General features: G+C 39.8%; 1 long non-coding RNA gene across 1 annotated transcript in view; it reads right to left on the minus strand.

Annotated features, from left to right (window-relative positions):
- Positions 1 to 2926: 2926 nt before the first annotated feature.
- LOC125754944 (uncharacterized) overlaps positions 2927 to 20645 on the minus strand; it is an 83593-nt gene continuing 65874 nt past the window's right edge. The window contains exon 4 of the long non-coding RNA XR_007410125.1: positions 2927 to 3152. This is a non-coding gene — a long non-coding RNA (uncharacterized LOC125754944). The remainder of the gene's footprint in view (positions 3153 to 20645) is intronic.

The following is a 20645-nucleotide window of genomic DNA, read 5'->3' on the forward strand; positions in this document are numbered from 1 at the left end:
AATTATTCTGCCAGAAGGCAAGAACGCTTTCCTTTGACCTCTATATCCATAGTTAATTTACTAGTTTTTTTCAGCATGGGCACATTTTAAACTTTAAAGTAAATATTATTTACATAGCACATGTATTAACAATCAACAGTCTTAAAACATCTCAATGATGAAAATATTAAATGATTTTGGATGAAAGGTTATTTAATGCTCTAGCCAGTTTTCATACTATGTAAATAAATATAAAATGTAGATAACCACGCATTCATATTACATATGTTATACATATATGTAATTTCCTGGTCTTTAACTCTCCTAATCACTAAACCCTCAATGCTTCGTTAGAAGTCAAATCCTGGCAGAGCACCTGGGTGGCTCAGTCAGCTGAGTATCAGACTCTTGGTTTCAGTTCACGTCATGATTTCAGGGTCCTGGGACTGAACCCTGAGTTGGGCTCCAGGCTCAGTGGGGAGTCTGCTTGGGATTCTCTCCCTCTGCCCCTCTCCTTGTTCATGCATTTGCACTTCCTCTTTCAAATAAATAAAGAAATAAATAAAATCTTTTTTTTTTTTTTAAAGAGTCAAATCCTGGCATGCGTTTCTGGGTGGCACTGTGTCCCTCACTATATCAGTAGTTCCTAACAGGTAAGTCAGGATACGTTGACATATTGTCTCTTTCACAGGAGTGCCATCAAACTTTCATTGCTGCATAAAATTTACTTTTGCTTTAACTGAGGTTACATATTATGTTCTGTGATAAGTTAGATGAAACATAGTCGGCAGCTCTTGCAACAAGATTTAAGGTACAGTGTTCCAAAAATAAGGGGTAAAAGGAAAATAATCCTGTCAACCCCTGTGATACCCCGATGACAGTCCAGACCTATACCGTCCAATATAGTAGCCATTAGTCACATGTGGCTATTGTCTTGAAATATGGTTAGTCCAGATTGAGATGTGCTATAAGTGAACAGGACACCTCACATTTTGAAGGCTTAGTGCAAAAGAAAATTGTGAATATTTCATTATTACTTTATGTTGATTACATATTGAAATGTTCATTTTGAATATATCACGTTAAATACATTGTTAAAATTAACTTTATCTATTTCTTTCTACCTTTTAAAAAAGCTACTTTTTAAAAAAGGCTACCATAAAACCTGAAATTCCACACACGGCTCTCTCATCATATATTTTTTGGACAAGCGTGGTATGGAATCAGATGTGTATTAGAACATGAAAGAACTGCCTTATTAATATATAAGAAAACATGGTCAAGTCAGTAAAATTTCTCACTAGCTGCCTAGGGCTAAAGGATGCTTGAATAAAAATACTATTATATTGTGGCCATGACTATGTAAAAATCATTTAAGACTGGTTCAGTCCTGCTCTGAACTTTAAAAACCCTTCAGTGTGTACATGTACCCAGGAGGCCAACGACAGGCAATGTCTCTTTCAGTTGTAGAAGCTCTGCATGTTCTCCATCTCATCTTCAATGGACACTTCACTGTGACTTTCATAAGATTCACTCCAGGTCAGGTGTCTCCCAACTCAGATAACAGAAAGGAGCAGGAGAAAACAACCACTTTTCAGCCATATGGTGGCTGATGGTGGCATATGATGGTCTAACTTGGACCATCAGCTGTGTTTGTAACTTAGCCCTTCCAGGGGGTGACGCTCTTCCCTCCTCCCCACCCAGAATCACTCTCTTGTCAAAGGAGATTTGCTTTTGGTTTGGTGTGTTCCATACGTGGGTCTTACTGGGGGAGTTGGCTACTAAGCAAGCCAATCCTTGCATATGAAGCTATTGTCAGACAATTAAGCATGTTTTGAAGGGATCAGAGTTCAGAAGTAAAAGATGAGGGCCTGATCCTGCTCCAAATGTGTGTTAACTCTTTGAGGGCTGGTGGCTGTTGTAGGATGTTCTCACTCACTGTGCTCTGGTTTTTGGTCTGCTTCTTCCCTCTCACTTGTTCCATTCTGGAAAATTTCAAGTCAAAACATCTGTTTTGAAGTGCTATGCTCTTTTCTGGACAATAGTTTTTCGGGTTTTTTTGTTGTTTTTTTAATTCTTGGGTTTGCTAATTTCCTCCTTATCTTCCCCAGATGTTTAGTTCCCCTCTCCATACCTTATTTTTTCTCATTTTAGTAATTGTGCAAGCCCCAGAAGAACTGCTGGCAGATATTTCCCCACTTTGGGTTGCCCTGCAGAGCTCTCACCAAGAATTCTACCTTTGTTCTTTGCCCATCATTCAGTGGACTTGAGCTAACATCCATGAAGGATTTGGGGATTAGGGGAAGATGGTAGCCAATAATTTCTATCTTCGAGTTGATATGAGTCTTCTTGGAGCCATAGTATCTGCACACAGGTGGATCTATGTAGGATGGGAACATGCTTCACAACTTAAAAGTTTCTGTCATCATTTTGTCTATTAAAAATAAAGCAGAGGAAGCATAAAAATGTGGTTTTTTAAATAACAAAATTTTGTCATTTCTATTTTTAAAAAACTAAGGTAAAAGCATATAAGCCAGCCATAATACCATAGGGCAAGAACCCATAACAGTCCTTATATTGATTATAACTATAATAATAACAATGCATCAAACCTAGTGTCTTTCAGTTTCTAGGTGTTTTTACCTGCAGTCTGGGAGTCAGGGGCCTTTGGAGTAGAATAGTTAGAAACTGGATTCTAGGTTGGATGAGGCTCTGGAAAATGCTGTGTAAACTTGGGCAACTGATTTTCATTCTATAGACTTCTGGTGCTTTTTTCACATTGGTGCTCATTTTGTGTCATTTTAGGTTTCCCAGAAAATTAAATGTAGATGAGGAAACATGAACATCTATGTTGTAGTAAGAAAATTACATTTATGCCAATTTCAGAGAGGGAGAAGTAGACTCAGAGAGGTTAAATTCTTTATTCAAAGTCACACCACTGGTTGGTGACAGACTAGGGGTCAGAGTTCAGGTCCTCTGCTGAGGTCTGGTAGGAGCCTTGGTGGGCAGTCCAACTTTGTGGCTGCTGATCCCTGAGGATGGACCCCCAGGCAGTGGCCATCACCTGCCCTTCAGCTCCGTGCCATGGGTCATGGGAAGCTCCACTTCGAATTGTTGGCTATTTTGATTGCCGGCTTCTTGTGTCCTTCCCCCACACTCTGGACTGTGATGTGCTGAGGAAGAAGGACATGTATCTGTGAATTAAGAACTAAAGCCAGGTCTCTGGAGGGTGAGAACTGGGACCACCAAACTGATCTGACCTCTTCTTGGAAAGAAAGATATTTCTGGGCCCCCAGAGGCTAGACAAGGCTCCTGTCTGGAGGTGATCCTTAAAGTTGAACAGAGTTGAGGAAAGGGCCTGTAGTCTTCCAGTGTGTGTTCTGAATGTCATGTTGGAAAAAGAGAAGAAAAGGGAGGGAGGGAAAAAAGTGGAAAATCGCTATTGTGTCTACGAGATTTAGGACTTAAGCCCTCCCTATAAAAAAGGAGGGATGGATTTGACTTGGCTGAGAAAGCAGAAGGGGGTGTTGACATTTGCTTATTCATTCAAAAAGTGTCTGTGAAATGCCCACTATGGATAGGCAAGGTGCTGGCAAGGTGGCAATCTATGGGGCGTGGGAAGAAATTACAGCTCAGTGGGAGAAAAACACTTAAATACATGAAGAGAAAGAAGGAGGGGGAAAAGTGGAATGATTTATTTATTCATTCATTCATTCATTCATTCATTCATTCATTCATTCGAGACACAGAGAAGCAGAGACATTGGCAGAGAGAGAAGCAGGTTCCTAGCAGGGAGCCTGATGCGGGACTCGATTCCAGGACCCTGGGATAATGACCTGAGCCAAAGGCAGATGCTCAACCACTGAGCCACCTAAATGTCCCTGATTTACACTTTTTTTTTCTGATTTACACTTTTAAACACAAAAGTGTGAGTAGTCGAAAGAACGGAATTGGAAGATGACCAAATGGGATAAAGATCCCGGTCAAGGTGCTATGCAAACACCATTACTGTTTTCCCTGGCAGAGGCTCCATCCTCTGGCAAGAGCTGTAGGGTCAGTAAAGCCACATGCAAAATTGGGGAGCAGACATGCAATCAGGGCTCTGCGTGGCCTGGTGGTCTCTCCTTGAGGAGGAAGGCCTGGGGACAAGTTTCTGAGGGTTTGTGCCACAAAGAATGACACTGTGAGGGGAAATATTAAGTGGTTAATTAGAGCCTGCCCACTTGAGAGAGTCTCCATTTACCCACCAGGGGCCCCATCCAGTCGCTTATGAATCTCTGCAGTGTCCCGATCCTGTCGGTGCCCCCTGATAGAGCACAGGATAATCTGAGCTACTCCTTTGGTCCTTCTTGCTCGGCTCCTGTCCTGTGTGGTTGCTCAAGGACTCACATATTTAACAGACCCACTAGACACTAGGAGTTAGGATTCACACTGCCCTCAGGATGGTTTCCTCCCTGGTCTTGGGGGAAAGTTAGAGCTTCCTTAGAACATGCCCTTGACAACCTATCCTTTCTCTGTTGAATCAGGGCAAGCCTACTTGGCTCCATAGTTCTGAAGCAGCTCCCTCGGACAAGCAGCCAAAACACTTTTGAATATCTCTGCAGGCAATTTAAGCCTATTGCTTTCAGTTCTAAGAGTCTGTAAATGTTTCATTGACAGGATGAGTTACCAAGGAAGGCCATGCAACATCCATTCTCGGAGATCAAGGAGGATCATCTGCTCTGGGTTTGGATGGGTTTCTTTTGCCTACAGATCTCTTTTCAGCTCTATTCTACAGCTTTTGGTTGTGCAAAGAGACAATTCTTAACGGATCCCAGTCCTTTCAAGTTTGTTGCTAAACTCGAGTTTTGTTGCAGAAGTACAAGTTTTGACCCGTCCTCCCTGATATTAACCAAATAAGAGAAAACAGTTTCAAATGTGTTGTTTGAAAGGAAGGGGCCCCAAAGTTTTCATCTGCAGAAATCCTGGTGAACCTTGAGGGACAATCTAAGGAGACAGTGGAAATTACAGAATAGGGTATAAAGTATGGTGGCTCTTTCAAAACCATCAAGAGGGAAAGGAATGAAGACATCAGTAATACATGAAAGGGTGTCCTGGTGAGTCATTATACTCCACATAAAATATGAACTGTTCTTTCCTTCTCCATCTGATTCATATTTACACTTTATATTCCCTGTTCATTTTTTTTAATGTTCACTGGGCTGTGAGCAATGAGAACTTATAGTTCTTGTAGGCAGAAGTAAGCCCGTGTTGATCCTTGAGGTATTTAATGGACTGTTAGTGAGACCCTGCCACGTGAAATGAGAGTTCTGGGGGATCTGCCTGAGTTTACTTTGCCACACATGAAGCCTCCAGACAGTGCTGGAAATGCAGATTTAGATTGCAAAGGGGGATTGGACTAGAAACAGTGATGCAGAAGGACGTCATAATTTAAGTCGTGGGTGTGTGGTGTGGATGCACTCCAGGGAAGCAGGTGCAGGGAGCAGGAGGGGAGAGCAGGGGGACCAGGAGTGCTGGGTTAGCACAGGGGACAGGGGAGGGGTGGCAGGCGACAAAGGAACATGAGCAAGAGGCGCCTTGTCACAGCCCTTGAGGAAGCCGGGACTTTGAAGGAAGGTGTGATCTGCAGGGTCAAATGCAACACAGATATTTGGCTAATAAAAAACCATGAGAAAGCCATCAATGCTGGTGGCTCTGAGGCCTAGGTGGCTTCTGAGAAGGTGATCACATGAGAACTTTGACACAGAAACCTGAGTGCAAGGTGCTCAGGCATCCACAAGGAATAATTCTGATGGCCTTTCTAAGAAGATTGGTGGTAAAGTGAGGGAGCGGGGAGGATGAGAGACCAAGTTCAACTAAATGGTTTGGCTTTTTAAGAAGGAACATCCTTGGAACATCTGTGCCAAGGAAGGAGCTTCTGGGAAGAGAGACTGAGGGAGCTGGTGAGGCCTGGGGCGAGGGATTATCGAAGGAGCTGGAAAGAACCACATTCATAACAAATGAGGAGAATCTCAGGTATTGGAAGGAAATACCTATGGGTGAAGATGAGGGGACCCCCATACATACACCTTCTCATCATATAAAATCTAAACAGTCCTGGGGCACTGTGGCCAAGGCCACGGACTTTGGAGTCAGCCTGGGTTCAAACAATGACTTTAAGGCTAACTAGTCTGGGTGAACTCGGGCATGTTACTCAAGCCTCGGTGCCCCAGTGTCTCCATTTTCAAAATGTAGAAAAGAATAGTACCTACCCAGTAAGATTATATAGGTATTTATAGATCTACAGATGGATGGATGGATGGATGGATGGATGGATGGACGGACGGGTAGATAGAAAATGCTTAGAACAGTGTCTGGCATCTACTAAATACTATAAAAATTAACACAAAATGAGGAGAAGTCCTGGAAGTTCAAGGGAAGTCTCAAGCACTTAACTGAGTCAATCTCTAGCAGAACACATCTCATTGAAGTTTCCCTTTGGAGCCCGTCCAAGTTGTGCTTTTTAGTTTTGCTTTTTGTTTGTTTCCCCCCCTATTTAACCCTTTGTTTAACGTGGAAACCCAAACCACAGTATCTGGTATCTTTGTGGTGACTAAATGTTTCTGGTCCCAGCCAGCGGGGAACCCCAGCTGAGATCCTGTCAGACATTGTCTGATGCTTGCATTCAGGCCTGGGAAAAATGTGCTTGACAAGCTTGCATGTAAAAAAAAACTCTCCGACTCCTAAGAAAATTGAGTTTTAAAACTGAAAACTCAGAGATTTGAACTATGACTAATATAAAGTATTTGAGTCAAAAGGAATATAGTTTATTTATAGAAGTAATAAAAGGAGTATTCCACATGAGCATTTTATACACAGAACATTTCAGACACAAAGAGATGGAAGTGAATTTTTATAGATTATTCACATCGAGTCTATGATACTTGGTTACCTATTATCATCTTTATTATTTTTAAAATATTTTATTTAAATTCAACTTGCCAACATACAGTATAATACCCGGTACTCATCCCATCAAGTGCTTGCCTTAGCTATTATCATCTTTAAAAAACAGAATCTTGTCTCATCTCTTGAATGCAAATTAAACAGTTCAGGCTTAGTTGGGCCAGGTCACACAGAATCTGGAGCTCACTCTCACTGTGCTTTTACCTTGACTCTTAAACCTGCTACACTCATGGTAGACCAAACAGTGGGTGATGACTCAGGCCAAAAACCACCACAAACAGACCATCGTTCAAGGCATGGCAAGTGTAAGGGAAAGATACACTTTAAACAAAGCTGTATTTATTATACAACAATGGCCCCCATTAGAGCACTTTGTTTCTGTAGACAAATACTCCTAATACAGTTTTTCCACTGCTCAAGAACCTTCAATGGCTCCCCAGTGCCTATGGATTCACAATGGCAACTTGTTGAGACTGTGCTTTTCTTGCTTACAACTAGCCCTGATGACTTAGCTGAAACTGTCTAAGATCTGATTGGAATTCAGGATAAATTAGTTGGAGAGACAGACTGAAGGCTTTATGACAGTGTTGGTGTGTGCTTTGTTTGGGCACTAAAAATCCAAATATTTTAGCCTCGCATTCAACTCCCTCCATTACTTGGCATCAATTTAGTACCCCCAGCTTATCTCCTACTCCATGTCTACTCAAATGGTCTGTTTTGGGTACACTGCTGTCTCCATGGTCCATTAAACTCATCTGTGCTGTCCTATCTCTCTGCCATCTTTCCTGCTGCTGTCCCAGCCAGTAGTACCCTTCGCATTGGCCAAAGGAAGCCCTCTTTTCTTTATGCTGTTACACTTATAACTAGTTATCTTTTTATCTGGCCCTCTCATTCTATTTAACTCTTAAATCAGTAAAATTAAAACTGTACGATAAACTCTCCCAATCCATGGTTTACTTGGAAATACCCATTGTTACCAGTTTGATGTGTGTCTTTCCATGAATTTTTCTGTACATTCACAAGCCTGTGAATACATAGTTAAATTATAGTTTTGTTAATTATTTTTAATGTTCTGTACTTTATCTTTTAATTGCTTATAAATCCCTTGAGGGGAAGAATGGAGGGTTGTGGATGTTTCATCCCCCACAGTTAATAAGAATTTTTGAAAAGCCAGCAGTTTTCTCAAAACACCATTAGAGCAGGGTGGGATTGATATGTGGGGAAATGGTGGTAGAGAGTAGGTTCTTCATACTGGAACATTGGCTCTAAAGACGATTGGATTTGAGTTCAGTATTAATGGTAATACTCTCTCAATATTAGGTAACTAGTTGTACAACAACCAGGAGATGTAGGTTCCCCCATTTTACTGATGAGAGCATGGAGACTTGAAGTGATCACCTAATTTCCTCAAGACCACACAGTTAATATGTAACACAGCCCAAATTTGAACCCAGATCTTACTGGCTCTGAAGTCCTATCCTTCCCATTAGATTTTACCCCCTTGGAGACTGAAAAGAATGAGCATAGTCAGGACACTTGGGTGGCTCAGTGGCTGAGCATCTATCTGCCTTTGGCTCAGGTCATGACCCCAGGGTCCTGGGATTGAGTCCTGCATCAGGCTCCCCATAGGGAGCCTGCTTCTCCCTCTACCTATGTCTCTGCCTCTCTCTGTGTCTCTCATGAATAAATAAATAAAATCTTAAAAAAAAAATAAAAAAACAATGAGCATAATCATGGTGAGAAGGACACCTAAGATGCAGAATTCACTTACTCTGTGGCTGCTAGAGGATAGACAAGTACACAGGCATGCCTTTTGACCTTCTGCAGTCCTGCTGAGGAATCAGATTAAAAGAACTCCTCTTTAGGCATTCCAACTTCATGAAGCTTGCCACTTTTCTTACATGTGCTGGCATCTTCCTCTTAACTGCCTTTGACCTTTGAAATTTGCTGCCTTCTTGAGTCTTCGATATTGCCTTTAAAGGCTCCTTTCAGTTTTTTTGTTTCCCTGTCCTCCTCTGGAGCCATGGTACCAAACCAGTAATTCACAAGCGAGGAGACTGCAGGTGAAATCAAGCTGATATATAGTAAACTGGGAGACATCTAAGGCAATGTCCCAGAACTGGTTTGGTCTGTAGATTTTTCTGTTTGTGCAAAATAGAGCATAGGGAGGTCTTTGGGTAAACTATTTTTTTCCTTTATCTGCTTCTCTTATGTTGGACTTCTCCGGATTTCACCATCAGCTCTCTTTCATTCAATACATCTGACAGTCTCTTCCTGGATAAGCTTGACCATGCCCATGGCTGCTGTTAACATTCCTACAGAATATGCATGGCCCTCAAAGCTCCAGCTTCTGCACTGATTCTCCTCTGATTTCAGGTCCCTGTTTCTAATGCCAACTTTGTACCCCCGTCTTTATTTCTCATGGCATCACAACACCAACCTCCTTCCTCTTTCTCTCCATGGCCACATTCTTCACTTCATATTGCTCATCTTACTGACTGTCTCCATCCCTCAAGCTCTACAGATCAGAAACCTGGGAGTCATCCTAAATCCCTTCCTCAGGTGCCTTCTGGTGAGCTGGCCATGGTCATTCTAAATAGCTCTTCTCTATAGCCATCGCTGCTTTTTTAGATCAGGCTACTTAATTCTTGCCAGGACAGTGTATGTCATTAGCCTTCTGATTGTCCCTCTACCTCAGAAAGAGTCTAGTACATAAATCTGCTTGAAACATCTCAAAGGAGCCCCAGTTCTTAGGAGACAGATGGCAAAACCCTTCTAGTTATGAGCTCTGCTGCTCTTAGGATCTCTTCCTTTGTGCTGTATCTTTTGCTCCAGCTAAAATGAACTGCCTTATTTCACCAAATCTAATGGTCCACTGGTGGTGAAACATATCATTATTTTATGTTGTGCTAAAGAAAGACGGGAAAAAAACACCATCAAGTAAACTGTAACTTATCATCAATTGTAAGCTAAATCTCAACCTCTGAGGTCTTAAAAAAGGAAAAATCGTGTGGCCTAGAAGCAGTGAAGTACAGTCTTTGATGTTTCCCTTCTGCCCTACCATACTCTCTCGTGGGCCATTTCCTCTGTCCATGATGTTCTTGCCCACTAGAACCCCTTGAACATCAGGCAAACTCCTGACCATCCTTCAGGATCCTACTTAAATAATCTCCCTTTTGGGGAAGGTTTTCCTGGCCTCTCTTGACAGTAGTGAGCTCCCCTCTTGAATGCTGTTATGGCGGCTAGGACATGGCCATCACTACTTGTTCGAAAGCCTCTCCACTCTTGAGGAGCAGAGACTGTGTTCTACTCATCTTTATTTCCCTGTTGGAGAAGTGTTGGGAGTGTTGGGAGAGGGTAGGTATTTAATTTAATTTGTGTCTTAGCTTGGGCTGCCATAACAAAATACCATAGCCTGAGTAGCTTAAATGACAGAAACTTATTTCTTACAGTTCTGCAAGCTGGGAAGTCCAAGATCAAGATGCCAGCAGGGTTGGTTTCATTCTGAGGCCTCTTTTCTTGGCTTTTAGGCAGCTATCATCTCTCTGTGTGCTCAAGTGACTCCTCCTTATGTACTCATGGGGAAAAAAGAAAAGCAATTTCTCTGATCTTTCCTTATATTCCATGATGTGTGTCCACCCTCATGACCTCTTCTAAACCTCATTACCTCCCTAAGACCCCATCTCTAAAGATAATCAATTAGGGATTAGGGTGAAAGCACCACATGTGGCAAACTGTTAGGCTTATTTAAATAATTGTTCATTCTTTTTGGCCAATGACTTGAAAATGTCTCACTCTGAGGCCTCAGGTGCTTTTTCCCACCACAGGTAAGCCCTATTGACCCAATTTCACTCATTTGGTCTGTTCATTTCATTTCACTATGAATGTTCTTGTAGAGGTAATTTATGATATTTCTAGATTTGTGGATTATTATAAGCATAATGGGTTTTTAAAAATAATTTTCACCATAGCTGCTGATTTTGCTAATCACAAATTATTACTGTAGTCTGTATAATGGGTGAGGAATCAAGCTGACTGAAAAGCTGGTTAAGTAGTTTTCTCTTCACTTGATTCAAAGGAAAGGAAAGTCTGATCAAGAATATTGAGTCTATGGTACAAGTCCATTTCATTACTATTAACTTCTTGATGCAAGCTCATTAGTCAGAATTTGGGTGCTTCCAATGAATATAATTGCATATGTTCATAATCTAAAGTAAATCAATTTGTGACTTTATCTAAAAGATTTGATTCACTGAACGTTGTCAAGTAGTCATACTAAGTGTGGTGGGAGATGGTATTTCATGATTAATAATACCTAATAGGAAGATTAACTAAAGAATATTTGAGACGGTCAGGTACCGTCTCAAGTGTGATTGGAGTATGGTTGGAGTCAATGACTGTGTTCAAGTGCATATTGAGTTCTAATGAGAAAAAGGAAGAATTCTTGGTTATCAAAAGAAGCAGCAGCCAGACCAATCAGAACAATATGTAACAGGTAGCTCAAGTTGTGAGCCAAGTTCTTTCAAATTGGTTTTAGACAATGAAAACAGATGTTCCAGTTGCAAAGTTCAACTCTCTTCTTTGTTGCCAGTAAATTTTGTAACAACTTTGTTTTTGACACGTCCAATTGAAATGTCCATATATGCCTGAGTTGTATGTCAAAAACAAGACTATGAAGAAAGTGAAATTTGTCTTTGAATCCCTACCACTTATTTATTCTGTACCTATTGCACCATTTGGATATTCTTATTTACTCCCCACTCCTGATCCAAATCACGACTGCCTTCCTCTTGCTGTAGGCAGCCCTAAGCCCCCTGAGTCCTTCTACCACCATCCATGCAAGCCTATCTGACTGTTCAGTATCCTCTTTCTACTCACTCCACTGTGGCTAGTCTTACCCTAAGTATTAGGAAAACACACAAGACAATGAAGTGATTTAATGGTGAGATCTAGACTCATAATTTGAGGGATATTGTCAAATTGGAGCATATTTAAAGGATAGGAGCGTGGAGTACTTAACACAATTTCACATATGTGAGCATTTGAAGGCACTGTATGGGATTTGGGGAGAAGGATTTAGTCTGGTGACTAAAAAACTACAAAAGATGAGAAAAGCTACCCTCAGATTTGTGAAACTATGTCATCATCATCATCTTTTATGAAAATCTTTGGCAGGCTGAATATTTTATAAACATTAGCTCTAATTCTCACAGAAAACCTACAAGACTGGTATTAATGTCCTAGATAAGGATCAGGCTTGAATCGTAAGAGTTAAAAGGCTGTTTAGAGGCCATCCACTTGGGACACCTGGGTAGCTCAGTGGTTGAGTGTCTGCCTTTGGCTTAGGTCATGATCTCCGGATCCTGGAATCAAGTTCCAGTCGGGATCCCTGCTGGGAGCCTGCCTGTCTCTCTGCCTGCATCTCTGCTTCTCTCTCTCTCTCTCTCTCATGAATAAATAAATAAAATCTTAGAGGCCATCTACTTTAACATTCCACCCAATGCAAAATCAATAAAAACTAATTCCATGTGCCAACAAATAATAGGACTGGAACCCACAGATAGCAGTTGCAAGAAAGATTTTTTTGATCAATCTGAAATAGAAATTTCTAACAGAGTTGCTTTAAGATAGCATGGCTTTCCAAAAGAGATGTGCAATTCCAGTCACTGGAGGTGTGGAAGCAGGGCTGGACAACCATTGACAAGAACACTGTGGAGGAAGGTCAAGCCTCAGAAGCAGAGATGAGATAAAAGGACTTTGATGGTCCCATTAAAATTCTAATTCTGAATCCAAGCCATGAATGACATAGAACTGTTAACAGTGCATTCCCCCTCCTGCTCACAGCCTCCATGATTATGAAATTCCCAGAAAGAAGTCATCTGTAATATGTGGGCAATCTGTGCGGTTTAGATGTGTCTGTGTGTACAGGACACTAAAACCAAGGTCAGCATTAAAGCAAATGCTCTATGATGCATATGCTCTAAAGCTCACGTCTTCCACTTAGTTCAAACTAAGTGGCTACAAAATGGGTCTAACTGGGGTGAAATTAAGGTGTTGGCAGCTCTGGTTCCTTCTGAACATTCTAAGGAAGTATCTATTTTCTTGCGTTTTCCAATTTCTGGAGACCACCTGTATTATTATTTGGGTCATGGTGTCTTCCTTTATCTTCAAAGCCAGCAAAATAGTGTCTTTAAATCTCTCTCTGATTCTGCTTCTGTAGTTACATTTTCTCTGATTCTGACCTTCCTATTTTAAGGACCCATGTGACTTATACTAGGTCCATTTGGATAATCCAGGATGTTCTTCCCATCTCAAGATCTTTAACTTCATTACATCTGCAAGGTCCCCTTGCTATGTAAGGTAACGTATTCAGTTTCCAGGAGCTGGGACATGGACATCTTTGGGGGACCATTATTCTGCATATATAGTCATGTAAACTCAAGTAAACTATGATATCTCTAAGCCTTGTTTTTTCATGTGCACAACAATGATGATGGTAATAGGTTTCTCAAAATATTGTGAATATATAATGAGATAATTTATTTAGAATACTTAACATTGGGCCTGGTACTATCCTAAGCACTTAACAAATTATGCTTTAAGAAACAAGGTGGAAAGACAGAGTAGAATCAATTCTTATGCAAAATGGCTGTCACTGACTTAAGCTGCTTCCTCTGTTTGAACACACAAAGTGAAGAAGACAAAGCCAGCGTAAGGGGGTAAAATAACAAAATATATCTATTGCCAAAAGCATTATCATCTTTCACAAGCCTCATGTCTCTGTTCCTCATACCACCAAAACATGATCATGATGTATACCTATTAAATGGAGAGCTGATGACAATTCTCAAACCCAAAAGGAACATGAAACATCCTCTGATTGGACGCCTCCCACAACCAATATTCTCCTGTGCCCAAATCTGCCCATTTCATTTTAGACAGCTTTAATAATTATAAAGTTCATCCAGGTATTAAGCTAAACTGACTCCTATAATGTCTTTCCTGTAGTTCTATTTGTGCCTGCTCGCTTGCTTAGCATACATTTAGTGATTCTTCTCATAGACAATGTTCTTTAGCCTTTTGAAGACAACTATCCTATCTTCAAGACCCTTCTGCCCCACCCTTGAGCTTTCTCTAGAGCAAACAAACCCAGTTCCTCATACTAAAATTTAACATAAATCAAGGTTGTTTTTGAAGCAGCAGAAAAAAAGAACTGAAACAGTAGGGTTTTTTTTTTTTTCTTCTTTTTTTCTTTTGGACCACATCCTCTTATTCATCTTGAACATTAGGATGAATAGACTATGAATATAGGATGGAGGAAAGCCAAAGAGGCTCTCCATGTTACCACCACTAATACCCTAGTTCAAACCACCATTATTTTTTTCCAGGACTGCAATAGCCTTTTAACTAATTACCCCTTGCTCCTCTCTTCCCCCTCTTCCTCCTCCCCTTTTTTCTCCCTCTCTTTCTGGCCTGTATCCATATCATATAGATAAGTTTACTGATACAGAGAGTTTAAATAAGTAATTTACTTAAGGTCATGCAGCAGTAAGTGGAAGAATTGACATCAAGACCATTTTCATTCACAGCCTATAAGTAAATGAAGGACAGCCTATGAAATCAACAATTAGGCTATAAAATCACTCCAGATGAAATGAAAAATAATGCACATTTGAATATAGCTTTAAGGGATCCCTGGGTGGCGCAGCGGGTTAGCACCTGCCTTTGGCCCAGGGCGTGATCCTGGAGACCCAGGATCGAGTCCCACATCGGGCTCTCGGTGCATGGAGCCTGCTTCTCCCTCTGCCTGTGTCTCTGCCTCTCTCTCTCTCTGTGACTATCATAAATAAATAAAAAAAAACTTAAAAAAATGAATATAGCTTTAAGTGTGTAGACTTAAAGTTCTGGTCTAAGAAAGATGGAATAAGCACACTGCACCCCATCTCTTTTACTGAATGCTATTGTAAGTCCTGGACTGATTGAATGAGGCAGCTGTGTGAAACCTTTAAAAAATAAACAGTAGCATGCAGATTGAGGAATAAGACCTGAATCTGAAATTTACCCTAAACTGATAAATTTACCAGTTTCTTCCTGCAGTTTTACAGAGCCTGACCTTGAATGCAGCCCAAAATCTGAAAGGCACCCTGGCTGCTGTCAGGACGAGAACTAAGAGAAGGTCTAAATTGCTATTTCAAGAGACAGGGAAAAGGAGATTATATGAAACAGAGAGAGTGGAGAAGACTCCAAGTTTTGGCCCCATTTTCTCCCATTCAAACCCCAGACAATAAAAGAGTAACAGTGTTTTTTTGTTTTGTTTTGTTTTGTTTTGTTTTGTTTTGTTTCTCTCTCTCCTTTTTCTGCTTGACCCTAGTCACAAGAAGTGCCCTGCAGAGTAGAAGAAATAAAGATTCAATTTCTGACTGGAAGTCCCAGTGAGTTGAAGCATATTGGTGAAATGGCAGAGAGAAAGCATTGTGAATGAATACTGGGCCTACCTCTGATATGCACATATATGGACCTGAGTATACCCTAGGATTAGAAGACCAGGTGACAAGTTAGGCCACATCCCAAGTACCAGACTGGCCACTGGGTGGTACATGTTTGGGACTGAATAACACTGAAAACACTCTGAAATTGAACTGACTCTGGAAACATAGCCCATAGAAGGCAAGTCAGAACTTGTGGCTTGAACGGAACCTGGACAGTTGCCTGCCAAAACAAAAAAGTCATTTCCCTCAGGATTTAAACAAGATTCCAAATCTCATAACATAACATTCTAAATGTCTAGGACTCAATCCAGAGCTATTTAGGAGAGGGGGGCAGAGAGAGAGAAAACCCAGCGAAATCTTAACTCTCCAGGAAAACACAATGAACAGGTGTCAACTCTGAGATAATACAGATTATCTGTAAGAAAGAAGGGTAAATGCTCTTGAAACAAATAGAAAGGCAGATTATCTCAGAAAAGAAATAGAAGATACTAAGGAGAATCAAATGGATATTTTAAAAAGTGAAAAATAAAATGTCCAAACTGAAAAATTCACTGGATGGGCTCAATAGTTAAACAGAAATGACAGAGGAAAAATAGATCAATGCAAATCATGAAATATTAACAGCACAGAAGAAAAAGATTTTTAAAAAATGAACAGAGCTTCAGGGAACTGTGGGAAATACCAAAAGCTCTAACATGAATGTTGTATCATCAGACTCTCTGAAAAGGAGAAGAAAGAGCAGGGAGTAGAAAAATTATTTGAAGGAATAATGGCTGCAAAAAGACATTTTTTGAATCCAAAAAACTCAGTAAATTCCAAACAGAATAAATTCAAAGAAGTCCATCTCTAAACCCAGCATAATCAAGTGGCTGAAAGAAAATAATCCTGAAATCAGTCAGAAGAAACTGGTATATGAGTATGTCCCTCACATAGAGGGGCAAGGATACAAATGGTGGTAGATTTCTCATCAGAAACTAGGTAGGCCAGAAAAAAGTGATATAACATTTTAAAGGGTTGGAAAAAAAAAAGTCAACTCCAAATTAATAACCAGTGAAAATATTCTATCCAGTGACTATTTTATTGTCAAGAAGGAAAGTGAAGTAGCATTTCTCAATGTAGAAAAACTAAAAGACTGCATCACAAGCAGACCTGCTCTAAAAGAAATGCTAAAGGAAACTATCCAATGGAAGAGAAATGATATCAGAGATCTCAGGGAGAGGGAAAGGTTGATAAAGTAGGAGTACAAAATAAATGCACTGCAAGCATGAAAAAAACTTTTGAGATCAATGGTAGTATTGGTTGCACAACAGTGTACTTTTGACACTGAGCTACACACTTAAAAATGGCTAAAATGGTAAATTTTGTGTTATGAGTATTTTACCACAATTTCAAAATTTTTTAATAGAATAAAATAAAAGCAATTACTGTATGTAAGCCACCATATTAATAGACCAAAAGAAAAAAACCCACATAATCATGTAAGTTGATGAAGGAAAAAAACACTTTACGAAACTCAACATCTATTCATGATAAGGGATTCCTGAATGGCTCAGCAGTTGAGCGTCTACCTTTGGCCCAGGGCGTGATCCTGGAGTCCCAGGATTGAGTCTCACATTGAGCTCCTTGCATGGGGCCTGCTTCTCTCTCTGCCTATGTCTCTGTCTCTTTCTCTGTGTCTCTCATGAATTAATAAATAAAATCTTAACATTTTTAAAAAAAAATCAGCAAGTTAGGAATAGAAGGAAACTTTTTAAACCTAATAGAGGGCATCTACAAGGATCCTAAAGCTAATATCATACTTACTGGTGAGAGTGAATACTAGCCTTCCAAACTAGGAAAAAATAAGAATCCTATTCTCACCAATCCTATTTGTTATTATACTGGAGGTTCTAGGCAATGAAAAACAAGAAAGAAAAATAAATAAAAGTCTACAGATTGGAAAGGAAGAAGTAAAACATCCCTATTTATAGTTGACATTTCCTACATAGAAAATTATCTGTATAGGAAATGACATGGAACCTCCACAAAAGTTTCTACAGCTGAATTTAGCAAGATTGCAGTCTATAAAGTCAACACACAAAAATCAATCATATTTATATATGCCAACAATACAGAAATTGAAACAGATATAAATAAAATAATAGCAATTTCCACAGATTCCTCCCAAAATGAACTATTTAGGTTTAAATCTAAAAATCATGTGTAGGCTTAGATCTACAAAATGCTGATGAAAGAAATCCAAGAAGACACAAATAAAAGAGAGACATACTGTGTTCTTTTAAATCTCTTGGGTTATTCTCAGTGGATTGGAAGACTCCAGAAGAGTTAAGATGTCAATTCTCAAATCGATCTATAATTTTAATGCAATAACAGTGGAGTTGTGTGTGTGTGTGTGTGTGTGTGTGTGTGTGTTTTGTAAATACAGAAACACTGATTCTAACATTTATATAGAAAGGGAAAGGCACTGGATTAGCCAAAACATTTTGAAAAAGAAGAACAAAGTTGGAGGACTGAAAGTTCCCTTTTTTTAAGACTTACTATAAAACTGCAGTAGGGACACCTGGGTAGCTCAGTGAATGAGCATCTGCCTCTGGTTCAGGTCTTGATCCTGGGATCCTGGGATTGAGTCCCACATCAGGCTCCCCTCGGGGACCTGCTTCTCTCTCTGCCTATGTCTCTGTCTCTCTCTGTGTATCTCATGAATAAATAAAAATCTTTAAAAAAATCTACAGTAATCAGACATGTGACATTGGTGAAGGCATAAACATATAGATCAATGTACAGAACAAGAGTTCAGAAGAAGATGCACAAAAATATGGTCCATGGGCATTTGACCAAGATGGAAATGCAATTCAGTAAAGAAAATATAGTCTTTTCAACAAATGGTGATGAAACAGTTGGATATCCCTAAGCAAGATAATGAACCTTGACATAAACCTCACAGCCCATACCAATGTTAAAAATCGATGATAAATTTTACACGTACAACTATAAAACTTTTTAAAGGAAGCATAGAAAAAAATCTTTGTGACTTAGAGTTAGAGAAAACATTCTTAAATTTAACACAAGATGCATGATCCATAAAAAGAAAAAAATAAGTGTAAGCTGGATTTCATCAACATTAAAAACATTTGCTCTATCAAAGATACTGTTAATAGAATGAAAAGCCAAGCTATACACTTGGAGAAATAATTACAAGTCACATATATGCCAAAGGACTTGTTTCCAGAATATATGAAGAATTCTCAAAACTTAAAAATAAGAAAACAAACTACCCAATTAAAAAATGGGCAAAGGACTTGAACTATACTTCACCAAAGATGATATATAGATGGCACATAAGGATAAGGAAGGATGCTCAACACCATTAACAGGGAAATGGAAATGAAAAGCATGATGAGATCCACCACACCTATAAGAATAACTAAAATAAAAAATATTGATACACTCATACACATCAGTAACAATGTGATGTGGACTGGAATGTGTGTAAAATACTGCTGAAATGTCTATATATAAATCCAAGGGCTTCCATACTGACATACTTGACAATCTTTCGCATGCTTTATTTTAAAGGAATGTTTCACTTGGCAAACTATTCTGTTTGAAAGATTACTCTTTGTTGTGATTGTTTCCCAGTATAATTCCATCATCAAGAAGTGTTCTAATCGAAAAAAAAAATATGGACAATGTCAAGTGCTGAGAAGGATGCAGAGTACCTGGAGCTGTCATATATTGTTAGTGAGAATGAATTTAATTGCCCTAAGCTGGAAAACCCCCCACAAATGTCCTGCAACAGATCAGTAGATGATCAAATTGTGATACAATGAAATACCATTCAGGAATGAAAAGGAATGAGTTAAGGGCAACTGAGTGGTTTAGTTGGTTAAGCGACTGACTCTTGGTTTCAGCTCAGGCCATGATCTCAGGGTTGTGAAATGAACCCTACGTCAGGCTCCACGCTCAGTGGGGAGTCTGCTTAGGATTCTCTGTCTCTCTCCCCCTCACCTCTCCCTGCCATGCACTCTCTCTCTCAAATAAATCTTTTTTTATATAAATAAATTAATGATACGTGCAACAACATGGGTGAATAGCAAAGGTTTCGTGCTGAGTCAGCGAGAGTCTTAAGAGGTTGCATACCGTATGGTTTCAATTAATGACATTCTAGAAAAGACTAAATTAAGATGATGGGGGAAAGGTTGATGGTTGCCAGGGGAATGGGGTAGGAGGAGGGTGTGAGTAAGGAGGGGGCAGCACTGGGCATCTTGAAGGCACTGGGGAGAAGTTTAACAGGAATCTATAGGTGTGTTAAGATGCATAGAACTGAACATCAAAGAGTCAGTTTTATTGGATGTTAATTTTTAAAAATAGAATTAAAGCTTTATACATAGTGGGGCACCTGGGTGGTTCAGTGGTTGAGCATCTGCCTTTGGCTCAGGTCATGATCCTGGAGTCCTGGGATCAAGTCCCACATCGGGCTCCCTGCATGAAGCCTGCTTCTCCCTCTGCCTGTGTCTCTGCCTCTCTCTGTGTGTCTCATGTTAAATAAATAAATAAAATCTTTTGTAAAAAAACCCACAACTTTATACACAGCATTTTGGATATAAATGAAGAAATAATACTCTTAAAAAGAAGAATAAGATTGTGAAACATAATAGCAGGCAGAACTAAAATGGTATCACATGAATGTAAAAAAATTTTTTTGGAAGAGTGTAAGTAACTTAATGAAAGTCACAATTTAATAAGAGACCATGGGATTCGAAGTGTCTATCTATGGTCAGTGGTTAATAGCATTGGACAAGGACTCCAGATGCCTGCTGGTGAATCCTGGCTCTACTCTGCCTTCCAGTGTGGGATGTTACCTCACCCAGAAAATGTAGGATCTGCTTGATCAAGTCTTGTCTCGTGTATAGAAAATGCTTAGTATGTCACCTGGCATGTATAGTTAAGAGCCGAAGAAACGAGTTCTTAACCACTTGGAGACCTGGTTTCTCCACTGGTAACTAAAATAGCGCCTGTGCCATCGAGGGTTTAAAATAGTACTCTGCAAATATAGTTCTGGTATGTTAGTATTTCCACAAAGAACGCAAGTCCTTAGGGTTCATATTTGGTTTTAGACATGGAGGAAAAAAATTGAATTTAAGTTTGATTAAAAAAAAAGAACACAGTCTTCCTTCTCCTCTTCACCCCACCCCCACTTCTTTCTCAGTGTGGTTGCCTCGTAATCACTTC

The sequence above is a fragment of the Canis lupus genome, chromosome 4, assembly GCF_003254725.2.
Source record: "Canis lupus dingo isolate Sandy chromosome 4, ASM325472v2, whole genome shotgun sequence".
NCBI lineage: Eukaryota > Metazoa > Chordata > Mammalia > Carnivora > Canidae > Canis > Canis lupus.